Below are 14,442 nucleotides of genomic sequence, written 5' to 3'. Positions count from 1 at the left end.
GGTGGCAAAGGGCTGCAGCAAGGCAACAGCCCTAGACTTTAGGAGGGCTGACTTCAACAAGCTAAGGAGGATCATTGGGGAAGTGCTGAGGACCCAGAGGGGAAGGGAGCCAGATGTCCAAGGTGAGTGGTTGCTCCTTAAGGAGACGATCCTCCATGCCCAAAGGGAGGTAATCCCAACAAGGGTCAAAGGGAGCAGGAGGGCACATAAACCCCCATGGCTCACTAGGAGCATCCGGGAATGTCTCCTTGCTAAAAGGGGGGCATACACCCAATGGAGGGATGGGGTCATCACCAAGAAGGACTATGTTACAGTCGCCCGAGGATGTAGGGGGGCAGTCAGGAAGGCCAAGGCAGAGATGGAGATAGGACTAGCTTCCCGGATTAAGGACAATAAGAAGTCCTTCTTCAAATACATAGGGGGTAAAAAGAGGGTCCCGGGTAATGTGGGGCCCCTGCAGGACACGATGGGCAACTTAGTCGTCGTGCCAGATGACAAAGCTAACATATTTAACGATTTCTTTGCCTCTGTCTTCCTAAGTAGGGACCAGTTCAGCCACCTCCCTGCTGGGCCCCCCTCGGGCCCCGGGAGAGACACGCCTGGGCCAGGGGTTAGCGAGGAGTTAGTTAGGGTACTTCTGGAGAGGCTGGACGTGTTCAAGTCCGCTGGTCCGGACGATCTTCACCCTAGGGTTCTACAGGAACTGGCCGAGGTCATTGCGGGACCCCTGGCGCGGCTCTATGAGCACTCGTGGTGCTCTGGTGAGGTGCCGGAGGACTGGAAGAGGGCCAGTGTGGTCCCTATCTTCAAAAAGGGAAAAAAAGAGGACCCGGGAAATTACAGGCCAGTTAGTCTTACCTCAATCCCGGGTAAGCTCTTCGAAAAAATTATCCTGGCACACATCCAGGAGGGCCTTGCGGGGGAATGCATGCTCAGGGGCAACCAACATGGGTTCATCAGTGGCAGGTCTTGTCAGACCAACCTGGTGGCCTTTTACGATCAGGTCACCAAATCATTAGACGCAGGGGTTGCTGTGGATGTAGTCTTTCTGGACTTCCGGAAGGCTTTCGACACTGTCTCTCACCCTGTCCTCATCAAAAAGCTGGGAGACTGTGGTGTCGATGCCCACACAGTCAAATGGGTTGCCAACTGGTTGGAGGGCCGCACCCAGAGGGTGGTAGTGGATGGGTTCTTCTCGACCTGGAAGGACGTGGGCAGTGGGGTCCCCCAGGGCTCGGTCCTCGGGCCCGCACTGTTCAACATCTTCATCAGTGACTTGGATGAGGGGGTAGAAAGCACCCTGTTCAAGTTTGCTGATGACACTAAGATGTGGGGGGATGTGGGTGCACTAGAAGGGTGCAATAGGCTACAAGCTGACCTTGACAGGTTGCAGCGGTGGGCGGATGAGAATAGGATGGGGTTTAACACTGATAAGTGCAAGGTGTTGCACATGGGGAGGAAGAACCGGCACCACACTTACAGGTTGGGGAACTCCCCTCTTGCCAGCACGGAGACGGAAAAGGATCTTGGAGTCGTCATTGACTCCACGATGAACATGGGCCAGCAGTGTGGGGAGGCAGTCAAGAAGGCCAACCGTACCCTGTCATGCATCCACAGATGCATCTCGAGCAGGTCCAGGGAGGTGATCCTCCCCCTCTATGCGGCACTGGTCAGGCCGCAGCTGGAGTACTGTATCCAGTTCTGGGCGCCACACTTCAAGAGGGATGTGGACGATATGGAAAGAGTCCAGAGGAGGGCCACTCGTATGATCAGGGGTCAGCAGGGCAAGCCTCCACAAGAGAAGGTTAAGGGGGGACCTTGTGGCCTGCTATCAACTGGTCAGGGGGGATCAGCAGGTATTGGGGGAGTCCCTGTTCCCCCGTGTGCTGCCAGGAGTGACCAGGAATAACAGTCACAAGCTGGCGGAGGGTAGGTTTAGATTAGATATTAGGAGGCGCTACTTCACAGTCAGGGCGGCTAGGGCCTGGAACCGGCTTCCAGGGGAAGTGGTGCAGGCTCCTAGCCTGGGGATTTTTAAAAGGAAGTTAGATGAGCACCTTGCCGGGGTCATCTGACCCCGGTGCTCTTTCCTGCCAAGGCAGGGGGTCGGACTAGATGATCTACCTAGGTCCCTTCCGACTCTAGCTACTATGAAACTATGAAACCCCCAAGGGATGACAAGATCGAATGGTCACAAACTCCACTGTGACCAATTCGGGCTGGACATAAGGAAGAACTTCTTCATTGTCCGAGCCCCCCGGGTTTGGAATAGACTGCCGCCAGAGGTGGTTCAAGCACCCACTTTGAACGCCTTCAAGACATATTTGGATGTTTATCTTGCTGGGATCCTATGATCCCTGCTGACTTCCTTCCCCTGAGGCAGGGGGCTGGACTCAATGATCCTCAGGGGGGGTCCCTTGCAGCCCAAATGTCTATGAATGAAACACACAGCAGAAGTTTGGGAAAGAGACAGCAGAAGTTGCAAGTCACTGCAGTCTCATTACCTGCTATGATACACACATTTAACCTATTTAAATGTCCTCTGATTTCATCCTCTACTACTTCTGCTAAACACTTGTACATTGCTGCTGCATGCTGTTGAAGAGTTGTTCCACCAAGGCATCTGAAAAGATGGAGTAATCTAGGTATGTCATCAGGATATAAACTGTAGTACACTTTGGGATTCATTGGGAATATAAAAGGTGCTACATAAACTGATAGTTATTTTATTTTATTTTTTTAAAATCAACTCTGCTACAACCTCAGAAGGAAGAAAGCAAATGTTTTTAATACGGCAAGTGTGCGTTTGATAGATCTCTCTCAGTACTCAGGAGTGCAAGCAATCCAGCAGTAAACAGGCCCCCTTGAACCCATTCCCATTAGTATGACATGAACTAGGCAATAGAAGCAGTCTTAGAAATCTATTTGTTTGCCAGTATTTCAGCAACACTGTAAGTACTCAAGATACATGCCCCTCTCAAGTTCCTTCCACTGGGTGAACTGGAAGAGGTCTCAGCTGGCTCTGTGGAAATATACCGACATAGTTGAAATCAAAGTTGTAAGTTCCATTGCCAATGCAGCAGGCTAATGACAGGGAAGTTTGTATTCTATACAAGTGGTCACAGGACTCCCTCCAAACATAGAAACACAGCAACGGAGGGGAGAATGCTTCTGGCAGATATTTAGCTAGAAGCCATCTAATTTAGCAAAGATTTTCTATTAAAAATACAGCTGGTAGTTTCATATTACCAGCTTATTTCAGCTAGGCTGAGAATCCATCAGTAACATCTGATCACAGGATGGATTCTGCTCTCAATAGCAGCAGTGTAATCAAGAGCAAATATATTAAACTGAATAGTATCAGGGCTGATCTACACCAGTACAGTTTTTCGCTTCCTGATCATATACTGGGATGAACTGAAATGTCTTCTATGTTAACACCACCTAGCCCTGAGGTTTTGAACAAACCCTGAGATCCCTCCTCCTGGTCTCAATGGCGGAAGCACTAGAAAGTAAACCATGCGTTTCAAGTTCAGTCTGATACAACAATGGTCATGAGAGGGAAACACGCTTTTTAACTTATGGCAGAGGTCATGCTGGTTTTGGGTAGCTGTGCCCCTCACTCATGAAAGCAGTTCACCATCTTGAAATCCCATTAATTTCCTCACTGCACCTGGTTGCACAGAAAATGGCAGTGGGCGGAAGTGACTCTGGAATGACCATTCCTCTCAATATAAGCCACCTCTTTGCACCTCAAAATTCAGCTGCTGCTATCCAAGGGGATGTCGTCTGGAAAGCCGACCGCCCCCCCGCCCCCCACTCTCCCAAACACCAGCCGCTGACTGTCTGCTCTGTACAGAGAGGTCAGACCAAGGAGACTATGTTGTGCATATGCTTTGCTCTGCACAATCCACTTGCTGCTAGTTCACTTCTGGGCAACATTCAGGATGTTGGTCATGAATGCTGAAAGGGTCCAAGCCTTGTTGATTCGAGTCTGTCCACCCTCCTTCCACTTTAATCCACTCAAACAAATGGAGCTTACCCTTGAAAAGAACTCACATGGCGATCTGCGCCTCTGGAATTCAACCTAATGAAAATATACCCAAGCCCCTGCCTGGTCATGCTTAGGGCAAAATCTGTTTTTCATTCAGCCTTCCCAAGAAAGGCCTCTCTAAAGGCCTTAATTTCTGTCTGGAAAAATACCCTAAGAAGGTACTACAAAGTGGAGAACTAGAAGAGTTTTTCTGACACTTCCGTCTCTAGGAATATTTCCACACCCAAAACAAATCCACTTTCAACACCACTTCATCCTGTGACAACATCAAGGAAAAGACTAACACCAAAAAATCAAAAAAAAAATAAATGTCAGGCTGGACTCCTCTCAGTCAATATAGCGGTCAAGGTTTGAATTTTGTCCACTGCTTTGGAGAAAGAATGACCAATGAAATAATCAACAGACCACCACCATAACCTCTCTGAGGAGAGAAGGGCCATAGACTCTCTAAGATCCAACCACCAAATAGTAATAAAACCAGCAGATAAAGGAGGAGGAGGAGCTATAGTTATCCTTAACTATGAAGATTACAGACAACTCTGACACCACCTACTATGAAAAACTAGAGAAACTCCCCTTTTCACCTTAAAACTCAAAACCACCATCACATTTCCATCTGAACTGCAAGAGAAACTACAAAACTTGATCCTGCCACTACCTAATCCAAGGATTTTTTATACGTTCCCTAAAGTCCACAAACAAAGGAACCAGGGAGACCTATAATATCCAACCATGGAACCCTAACTGAGAAAATATCAGGTTTCATCAAATCCGTCCTAAAACCTCATCACCCAAAAACGAAGTTCTGTCCAAGACGCAACAGATTTTCTACAAAAACTGAAATATAGACCACCTTCCCAACAATACCCTCCTAGCCACCATGGATGTTACCAGCTTATATACCAGCATCCCACACCAGGATGGCATCCAAGCCTGCCTTGCATATCTACAACAGCAAGAGTACAACTTAGAGTACAGACCTAAAGATATTACTGAATTTATATATTTTATCTGCACAAACAACCAATACTTCTTCCAGACTATGGGCACCAAAATGGTCCCACAATATGCCAACTTCCTATGGCCCACCTGGAAGAAGAATTCCTCAAGAACTGCACCAACTGCATCTTGCTATACCCAAGATATACAGATGACATCATTTGGACCAAAAACCTGCAGTCTCTGACCAGCAATCACGCTAAACACAGCAAAAAAGCTGTAATATACAGCCAAGCCCTCCAATACCCTCACATTTACACTAAGATTATCTGCGATCATCACGCTGCAAATTTCAAAAGGGCATTCACCCAACAAGGATGCTCCTCCAGAGAGACAGATCATACATTTGAAAGAGCCACCCAGATGCCATGTGAAGAATTGCTGCAGTACAAAAAGAAAATTCCCATGAATCACACATCATTAGTTATGACATACCATCCTTCCCTGGAACCTGTATGGAAAATACTCAAATAATTGCAACCCATAATAAAAGATGACCCAATTCTTAAAAAAAAAAAAAAAATCTTTCCAGAACCGCACATCCTACCATTTAAACAAGCACTGAACCTTGCCAACTTCAACACCAGAAACAACTTTCCCATGGCCTAAAGAACACTGAATGGATCCAGACTATTTTGGGACAAGAAATGTAAAACCTGCCAACACATCTCCAACACTACCAAAATAGCTACACCCCACAACAAAACCATCACCATCCCTGGATCTTACACCTGCACCTCCAGAAACACAATATAAATCTCATTCAGTGCACTGAATGCCCAGATGGAAAATATGTAGGAGAAACCAAACAACAACTGCATACCAGCATGAACGCACACTGAAAATGTATTGAAGACAAAGATATCTAATTACCTGTGGGTGCACACTTCACACAAGACAACCACTCTCTTTCCTATCTCTCAGTTCTAAACCTCAAAGGGAATTTACAAAACAATTTCTGTAGATGAGCCTATGAGCTTCGCTTCATAAATCTGCTGGATGCTAGAAATCATGGACTAAATATAGACACTGGACTTACGGCACATTATAACCTGCCTAACATCTGATCACCCCACATAACTGGTCTGCATTTTACCAGCTACATTCTTCTATCACCATTCAACAGTCCTCCTTCCTATCTCACACCTATCATCTTCCACCCCTCTAATAGTTACTGTTAGACATTTGCATTTTCACAGACCTGCATTTTGGCTTCTGTTCTACCCAGGAAAGCACAGTTTACCACCAGACTCTCCATATGCCTGAAGAAGGGTGTTTGTGCCCAAAAGCTTGCAGAGAACAACTTTTTTTCAATATTTAGTTGGTCTAATAAAGGACACTAAACTATGGGGGAAGGCAGAAACAATGGAGAACAGGCTGGGGATACAGGCTGACATGGACAGGCTCGCAAGGTAGACTGACCAAAACCAGATGGTATTTAATGTAAAGAAAGGCAGGGTGCTCCACCTTGGGAGGAAGAACCAGCATCGTACTTACAGTCTCAGCAATACTACACTCGTAGAACCATGACCAAAACAGACTTGAGGGTCTTGATTGACCACGAGATGAACATGAGCCACCAATGCAATGCCATAGTCAGCAAAGCAAACCAAACTCTGGCATGCATCCACCTGATGCATCTCAAACAAAACCAGGATGTCATCCTCCTGCTCTACTCGGCCTTAGTGAGGCTGCAGCTGGAATACTGCATCCAGCTTTAGGCCCCCCATTTCAAGAGGGACATGGATAAGCTGGAGAGAGTCCAGAGGAGAGCCACACACAGGATCATAGGCCAAGAGAGCAAGCCTTATGAGGAGAGGCTGAGGGCCATGGAACTCTTCAGCCTGGAGAAGAGAAGGCTCAGGGCGGACTTGATGGCAACCTACAAGTATATAAGGGAGGTGCACCAGGATCTGGGAGAACAGTTGTTCACCAGGGCTCCCCAAGGGATAACATGGTCCAACAGCTACAAACTTCTGGAAGGCTGATTTAGACTGGACATAAGGAAAAATTTCTTTACGGTCCAAGTGTCCAAGGTCTGGAATAGACTCCCCCTGCAGAGATGGTGCAAGCACCTACTCTGGATTCACTCAAATGACATTTGGATGCTTACCTTGCAGAGGTTATTTGACCCCAGCAGACTTCCTGCCTATGGCAGGGGGGCTGGACTCAATCTTGCAAGGTCCCTTCCAGTCCTCAACATCTATGAACCCTGGAAGTGTTCAAGAGGAGGCTGGACAAGCACATTGTTGAGCTTGTTTGAGCCCAATAATCTCCTGCCCATGGCAGGGGACCGGACTTGATAATTTTACAGGTCCCTTCCGGTCCTTTGATTCTATAATCACATTTACCCAAATAACTTCTCTGCCTATGTCCTTAGACAAACATAGCTACAACCAACAACCCCAGTCCTTCTCTATGTTCACAGGACTCCACAAGGAAACATCAAACTCCCCACTTCTCATTAGAACGTCGGTCCTCTTCAGCTAGTACAAGATGCCCCCAGGTTGCATGGAGCCCTGTCTTTTAACAGCTAATATAAACATAAGAGCTAAGGATAATTAATTGCAAATAAAGCACTTTGGCCTGACTAAACATTGGTTTAATTATATCTGGCAAATAAAAACATCATGCCCATTCCTGAGTGACCCAGTTTATTAGGCACTAAGAGGAGGATTTGGCCTAAGGAAGTTGGCAAGTCACCCAAAAAGTTTTACCGTGCTGTGCCCTGCCCTGCCCTCTGCCTCAGATGGAGTACATCAATCCACTCTGGGTTTGCTCGATTTATACACGAGATGAAAAAGCATAAAAAGGAGACCGACTCCTGTCCCAGAAGGCCAAGTGAGAGCAGCTTAGAGCTGACTGCCCTGCACTGCGAAGAGACACAGGGGAAGCTTTCTTTCTGTTCCTTTCCTCATCCTCCAAAGTGAGAGAGGCAGCAGGTGCAGAAAGTCTTATTCCTGCCCACTAATTACTGGCTAAATGCTGCAGGGGTGGGGCTGGGGGCATTTAGGAACAAACACTAACTGGAAGTGGAGACTGCTTCCCTGTGTGCTAAGACGAAAATGGAGAAAGCAGTGGCCAGCAATACAACAGACATGCTGCATACACCACAGAATTCAGAGAGTCCATCCCTTCAGCACAAGCATGCTGGGGTTTGGTAGATCTCTTCTCTCTCTCTCAGATCTTCTGATAGCATGCTCTGGCCTCATGAACCCCACAGACCTCAGCATTTCACCCAGAGATTCCTGCACCAAGTCTGATACCTTTCCAACTGGAACACAGATAGTGTCTTTTAAGGGTTTGAAAGAGGGAGTTATCCATGTTAGTCTGAAGTCAGGCAAAAGACAGAGCAGGCTGGCACCTTAGAGACTAACTTGTTCAGAAAGGCATAAACTTTCATAGGTGACACCCTACTATGCAGGTGCTGGTCTACCCTGCTTTCTGCCTTTTATGGTTTGGCAACTTACTTTTAGACTGCAGAGCATAAAGCTGTGTCACAAAGCCTGCCTAAACCTCCTGTTATTTTTCAGGGAAGTAAAATGGTGCCCACTAGGTCTGTGCAAAGCGGCTGATATTCACTTTGGATTCAGATTGAGCCGATTCGAGGGACAGCGATTCAATGATTTGAATCACTATCCGAATCTGCGAATCACCCAGGCCCAAACCCCACCCGCTCTCCCAGTCCTGGCAATGGCTGCCCCCCAGCTCCCCACTCACGGGCTGCCAGGCACAGGGGGTGATTCCCGCTGCCCTCCACTGCCCCATGCTGCATGGGGGGCTCTGTCACAAGCCTCCCAACCCTTCCCCCAACTCCCCCACAGGGCTGCCCCGCCCAGCCCCAGGTCCTGGCCCTTTAAAAAGAAAAAAAACAATCAAAGAAGTCCCAACTCACTGGCTCCTGCTGGGGGGGGGGGTGGTGATCCCCACTGCCCCATTCCACATGGGGGGGCTCTGCCATGAGCCCCCAGAAGCCCCAAGGCCACTGCAGCTGCCAGTGAGTCAGGGAAGTTGGGTTTTTTTCTTAAAGGTCTGAGATCTTGGGCAGACGGGGCAGCCACAAGCGGGGCTGGCAGAGCAGGGGGTTAATGACACAGCCGCCCATGCAGTGCAGGGCAGTAGGGATCACACCCCACCCCTGCCAGGCAATAGCCAGTGAGTGTTTTTGGTTTTTTTTTTCCTTCTTCTTAGAAGGGGTGGGAGCTGGGGCAGACAGGGGATGGAGCCTGGCAGGGGCCCCCCCATGGTCCCCTCCCCCTTTCTCCAACCCCCCCCCCCGCCCCCTACTTACCAGCTTGAAGCCCGGGTCCAGCTCCCTGCTGCAGCAGGTGGGGACTGCCCAAATCACCAAAGCTCTCTGAATATTTTCCAGATGGATTCAAAAACCTTTGAATCAATTTGGACCTTTTAATTGGTCCCCCAATTCAATTTGAATTTTGAGATTTGGCCACTGAACCAAATCATCACCTGAAGCTTCACACAGCCTACTGCCCACCAGATGGAATCCCTGCCCCATGAAGCTCACAAGCTAAGCTATTATTCAGTCCCACCGATATCAGTGCAAAGATTCCCCTGGGGTCTGACAGGCACTGAATCAGGCTCCACAATGACAAGCAATATCCAAAGGCTGGGGAAAAGGGATAAAACACGCATCCTTTCTTTCTAATAAATATCAACAATCCCACAGGCCCTCTAACTAGGCACTGCAGTTTGAGAAGGCAAGGCTCTGAAATAAAGGGGTACACAGAGTCCCACTTTGTCACCCACAAGTTCTACTATGCTGCCTTGCCTTCAGTACTAACCAAGGCACAGCAGAAAAGAGCTCATGACCTATTCTCTCCGTTTTCACCCATGCAACCCCATAAAGCCAAAGAAACTGTATGGATATGACTGAAAAAAAGAGTTTGACCCCTGGACCACATCCCTTGATTTCACGTGTTTTGTTAGGTCTATTAGACAAATTAGGAGACAAAATTCAGCTGACACCAATCAGGAATGTAGTCATGACTCCTTCCACATCCAAGTATGTTGCTAGTTCTCTGAATGCACAGCCTAATTTGATAATTACATTTGGGGACAAATTCATCCCAGATGCAACTCATCTGACTTCAGTGATGCATGTGTTTACAAAATAAGACCTTTTTATTGTTCACAGCTGGTTTATTACGCCTGACAATTGTTTATCTGTGTCCTTAAAAAAATACCTTCTGATTTGCATTGATTTGGCTAAACCCTGAAGGAAAATACAATTAACCATAACTGAAACGAACAAACTCAAAGTTGACTGATGAGCTGCTCTTTTAAGACACTCAGTTCAATTAAGCTAAAAGCATTTTTTCATTGTTGCAACAGCACTTCCAAAATAAAGTCTGCATTGCAACAAAGTTAATGTGAAAAATCTACCAAACATTTCTGAAGGATTACTAAATAGCAAGGTTTCCACTCTTGCAAAGCACTACAGCATATTAGATAGCATTAACATAGGGATTTAACTTGGAGTGGTTTCTTTGGGACAATAAAAAAATATAAATAATCTCTTGGTAACTATCACAGTTTTTCCCCATTAAAGAAATAACCAAAAAAGGTCAATTCTTTTTAATACAAAAACTTAAGCATTTGAGAGTTAAGTATTTACTCTGCTTGCATATTGTGAGAACTGCACCAGAAAAAAAAATCACAGACAAGTAATAGACAATCATAGGTGCCTAGCTGCATCATTAGGTGCTTTACTAGAATTGAAAATCTAACATGTAGGCTCCTAAGTCACTTAGGCATTTTGGAAAATATTACCCAACAGGTCTGATCCAAAATTCACTAAACCTAATGAGCATCTCTTTAAAATTTGGCCCAATATGCTGCTCTACATTTGAAACCATAATTTAGATAATAGAATTGACTCATGCTAAGGTCTATTACACAGTCACCGGACACAAATACACAGTCAGTATACTCAAGTAGCTACTTCTCATATTTTAATTGATAGGAGAAACACTGTATAAATCAGGCTTTCATTAAAAAAAAAATAGGCAGCTTAACAAGATCAAATAATAAAAATTTTATCAATAGAAATACTCAGAATTAACTTTCTGTGTACAAATTAGATTTTAAATAGCAGGTTCATTTCTCTGGTGATCTAATTTAGATTTTGGTATCAAACAATGTTTCAAACTGCATAAAAAGCCTCCTATGGTAAATTTTTATCCCTGATGTTTTCAAGCTGGTCTCTAATAACTATTCCTAATTGTGCTTGTTAAAAGTGGATTTATGAATCTCAATTAGCTTGGTTTCACTTATCCTACAGTGATTTTCAGTACCAACAAAAACTGCTTCAAGCAATAAAAAGTGTAGGTGTCTGATAAAATAATTACTAATATATAAAAGAATGTGTCTATTAATGTAGCTTAATTTTTCAGTAATTCTTCTTCAGTAGCTTCAAAACAGAAACTACAGGACTGTAAGACTCATTCTAGGTACTCTGTTCGCTCCACAAGTTTGTAGAGACTTTTAAATTAGGATGTTCAACTTGTCTTCCTTGCTCTAGTCAGCATAACACCCTACCTCATTCTCAGTGGATTTATTTTTTTTTTAAACTGCAGTACTGATTCAGCACTGAGGTACACACTTTTTAGCAAATGTTAAAGCCCCACATCAATGGATGCTCTACACAAACTTGTTCAGAATCTAGTACTCGGGCTTCAAGTCAACAAAGCACTTAAGCACATGCTTATCTTTAACTCCAACCTCAAGGGGATTTCAGCATGTGCTTACATGTTAAGGCTTATCTAAGTGCTTTACCAAATCAGGGACACAGTTTTGAAATGAAAGTTAAAATAGATCCATGGAAACCATGATATTTTTCTCCCCTTCCTTGGCAACAAAAGAACACATCTCTGGACAGATGCTGCTTTCAATATGAAAGCAAACATGCAGTGTGGCTACTATGATTGTAGGTCTGGAATTCTCCAGTACAATTGGGGTCATCCTTTTTGGCAGGCATGTTGCAGGTTAGCCCTTCACTATCCCCAAGTGCCATTCTGATCCTTTTCCCCTGCCAATTCACTGCTCTACTTGCTGCTGCGCAGCTAGTCCACTCCCCTATCTGTGTGCCACATGCATGTCTGCCACTTGGGGCACACATGCCACAGCTGGGCCACCCTTGTTCTAATATAATCTTTGCACTTGTTGTAATTGTGTGGGGAAAAAAGGCTAAACTAGAACACAAGAGTGCAATCATAAATGTGTATTTCAAGTCTAAAACCTACCTGCCCATCCACATAGATACATGCCAGAAAACTTCCTGCTGTCCTGTTCTTGGGGGGTCTCCTGTTCCTCCCTGTTCAGTGTTTTAATGGCTGAACTTGAGGTGGGGGGGGGGCTTTACAGTTAAGATAGATCAATGGGCATGATTCTGTACCTGTGTGCCCCCCGCCCCCCATCCCACAGACAAATGCAGGCAGATTACTCATACCAGTTTTTTTGTGTTATGGACATGCATTTACAGATTACTGGAACCATGACTGTTCTGATAAATAGGAAAAAGCAAGCAATATAAACCTATATGCTTCAGAGCAAGCCTAAAGGCTTTGGAGCACAGGTTACCCATTCAGCTCCTGAGATTGGAAAGGAACTTCTGCTATTGGCATATTTGGTCTTTATAGGATCTTCTGAAACTACTGAAGATTAGACAGTGCATCTTTTAGCCTAAACTGGTATGCCAGTCCAGCAATTTCTATGTTCTTCCAGCCATTCAGGGGCAAAATGCTGTAGCTGCAGCCAAATAGTGCAGTTTGAAGATCTGACCTTAAGTGTTTTGATAATAAAGCTGCACAGACCAAAAATCACTTCTAAAAGAAACATTTCTAATTTCAGGTGGCATGTAAAGTCTTGCCTACTGCCCAGAAGAGTTAATGCATCTGCCTGCTGTCCACTCGACATTTTACTTAAGAGCTGCACTGAAAAAATCAAATTTCTCCCCAGAAGCTTTATGATTGAAGGTAGTGCTTTGAAAACAACAATGTTTTTGCAGGCTCCTGCAAAGAAGATTCTCCAGTGCTCAGTAGGGTGAATCCAACCTTCTCGAAAATACTGATCCTATTATTCAGTTTTGGCAATTAAAATGTTTCCTAAATGATTGTCCCTCAGCAGGGGAAAATTGATTAATTTTAATGCATTATTGTATCTTGGCATAGAACAGCTGTATATTTTACTGCTCCCCACCACTTCGCAGCTGAATTATTTAGACTTGTCTACTATATTTGAGAAGAAGCTTTAGGAGAGCAGGTGGGTGAGTCCAAACAGCGCCTCAGCAAGCTCAATGTCTTGCTATGCTGAAAACGATTACCTGGGCATATGCCTTTGGGAAGTGGTGAAACTAAGGAAATACAGACCACTGACTTTTCCAAATTTTACATACTCAGAAACGCACGCAAGACTTTAAGCAACACATTTCATTTTAAATCAACAGGTTTGGAAACGTAGGACACCAAACTGAATCTTAAAGAATTAAAATTCAAATGAATAACACCGTCTCAAATCCAGTTTACAAAACTTGGGCCCCTCTTAAGACACAAATCCTCCTTTAAGGCTTGATCCAAAACCTATTAAATCTCACAGAGAGATTCCAATAACTTGACATCAATGGGCTTTTGATCAGTCCGTTAGGCATCTAAATCCTCATCAGGTTGCTTACATCAGCATTTGCAAAATGGACTAAACCCAATATTCAGATGCCCAAGTTCAGACACTGAGATTTGAAAAATTAAACTCCATAAGCCCCTCACGAAAAAGAGATGTACAACTCTCTCAGTGAGCAGCAGTTTAAATAAAGAATAATTAAATAATGTGTGTTTGTGTTCATCACTTACTGTGATTTAAATCCAGGTTGAATCAATGCTGACGTGGATGACCTAACATTTAATAGCTTCTCTGAATGATGTTTCTGCTGCTCCCAACAATCTTTACTCAGAACTCTGCTTGATTAGAAATGAGATCTATGGGAATAAAAGTCCAATATGAGTTCATCAAACAATAAAAGTTTGCTCATACATTCAGTTTTATTTTGAAGCAGACACCAATTGGATTAGAATGCTGATATATAATCAAATCTACAAGGGAACTATAATCATCCAATTGCACAAAATATAGCAATAAAATGAAATGGAACTAGTTGGTTCTGGACTTACCAGCAACCAGCAGGAAAATCAGTTCCATAAACCCTGAAGAGAAATGAGTGGTGGTAAACTCATTTACAGTTAGTATAAGACTGAATAATCACAGGACATATATGGAACTAATAAGCACTTTTCATAGGATCAAGGAGCACTATACAGGTAAGGTAAGACTTAAAACAGCCATATGAAATAAATTACCATTAACATTCACACCTTAGT

General features: G+C 44.7%; 1 protein-coding gene across 7 annotated transcripts in view; it reads right to left on the bottom strand.

Moving 5' to 3' along the window:
• MEGF11 (multiple EGF like domains 11) overlaps window positions 1-14,442 on the bottom strand; it is a 416,852-nt gene that overhangs the window by 391,397 nt on the left and 11,013 nt on the right. For 5 of the 7 annotated variants that reach the window (XM_090028981.1, XM_090028985.1, XM_090028987.1 and 2 more), the window contains exon 2: window positions 13,918-14,043. The exons of the other annotated variants lie outside the window; for them this stretch is intronic. The gene's annotated coding sequence lies outside the window, so the exon portion shown is untranslated. The remainder of the gene's footprint in view (window positions 1-13,917; window positions 14,044-14,442) is intronic. 7 annotated transcript variants of the gene reach the window in all.

The sequence above is a fragment of the Crocodylus siamensis genome, chromosome 15 (genome assembly GCF_052110815.1).
Source record: "Crocodylus siamensis isolate JL-2025a chromosome 15, ASM5211081v1, whole genome shotgun sequence".
NCBI classification, from domain to species: domain Eukaryota; kingdom Metazoa; phylum Chordata; order Crocodylia; family Crocodylidae; genus Crocodylus; species Crocodylus siamensis.
The sequence above is the reverse complement of the archived record's forward strand: the minus strand, read 5'-3'. Positions and strand labels throughout refer to the sequence as shown.